The following is a 1,746-nucleotide window of genomic DNA, read 5'->3' on the forward strand; positions in this document are numbered from 1 at the left end:
ACATATAAACACATGCATGCACCTGCACTCACATGAACATATAAACACATGCACACACCTGTACTCACATGCACATATAAACACATGCATCTACACACAATTAAAAATATTAAAACTAGGGGCTGGAGCGATGATGGTTCAGTGGTTAAGAACACTGGCTGCTCTTCCAGAAGACAGAGATTTGGTTCCTGGCACCTACAGGGCAGCTCACAGCCATCTGTAACTCCAGTTCCAGGTGATCCACTGCCCTCTTCTGGCTTCCACATTCCCCGGACATGCATATGTGTGTGGTACACATACGCACGTGTGGGGGAAACACCTATGCACTTTAAATAATTTAAAAATCATCATAATAAATAAATTTAAAAGGAAGTAGACCATACAAGAACTCAAATATCCAGGAGCCACTGCCTCAGGATGGGAGACAACACAGGGGCTCTCAATATCCAGGGTCGTGCAGTTGATTTTCAAGGTCATGGTGACTTGGACATCTGTCTGGGTACTTCTGGTCCCTCCCTAGATGCATTCAGGATCTAAAAAAAAAAAAAGATTTTTGATTTGGGGGACAATGGTAGAACCCAAATCCATCATGCTAACCAGCTTCTAGGCCATGCTGTTTGGGGGCAATTAGCAAGATTTATTCAAGAAAGGCTTGAGGGATGATTTACTCAGCAGTGGACGTAAATCTACAGCCTGGCCGGGCCATTGAGAGCTGGCTGGAGGAGGTGACATCTGCAGCTCCTTCAAGCATGGAGCCAAAATGGTGGAAGGAACCCAGTGAACGCTGCTCTGGCTACTGTTTTTAGAGATACTGCAGGCTCCAAGTCCACGGTGAAGAAGGATCTTGGCCACGCAGGAAGACTTTGCTGACTCGTGCTCCCACCTTGGGATGTTTCCTGCCCTCACCTTCTTCCACCCCAGGAAGAAAACACCAGGACAGGCTGCTGTCTCCTATGGCAACCATGAATTTCACAGTCAATTTCGCCATCAAATTCATAGGCACACACTACTCACGTTTATTTTATTTCTTAAATCTAAACAGCATAGCCCTTCATGACAAGACTTGGAAACTCCTTCCAGGCCAGGACCCCTTTCACCAACCACAGCAAGCCTTGTCCTTTCCTGAGTCCTGGTGTTACTGCAGCTGATCTGGGCTCACCTGGAACGTGGGCAGTCCATGGTCCAAGGTCAAAGAGGAAACTGACTTCCGCAAGAGACCTTGAATGTGGAGGCACTCTTGTCTCCTAGGAGTCGCAACCTCTTTATCTCTAAAGGGAGTGATGGTCCCGTTGTCACGGTGCCTGCTGAAGAAACCTGTGGTCCTGACTTCAGATCCTCACGGCCCACGTCAAAAGCCAGGCACCGCGACCTACATCTATAATCCCAGTGCCCATTGGATGTGCACAAGTGAACGTGGGTATGAGACGGAGTGAGGGTGCAAGTGTGTGATGGTGTGTGGCAGTGTGGTCTGTGTGCGTGAGACCCCGTTGTGTGTGATTGTATGTATGATTTTGTGTGGGTGCATCAGTGTAAGCAGGAAGGCACAAGCGAATATTGTGTGAGTTCACGTATACACAAGTGTATGAGAATGTGATTCTGTGGGCAGACACGAGTGTGTCAGAGCATGTCAGTAAAGACTGTGTCCCTGGCTGGGCTGTGGTGGCGCACGCCTTTAATCCCAGCACTCGGGAGGCAGAGGCAGGCGGATCTCTGTGAGTTCGAGACCAGCCTGGTCTACAGAGCTAG

The sequence above is a fragment of the Microtus ochrogaster genome, chromosome 10 (assembly GCF_000317375.1).
Source record: "Microtus ochrogaster isolate Prairie Vole_2 chromosome 10, MicOch1.0, whole genome shotgun sequence".
Lineage (NCBI taxonomy): Eukaryota > Metazoa > Chordata > Mammalia > Rodentia > Cricetidae > Microtus > Microtus ochrogaster.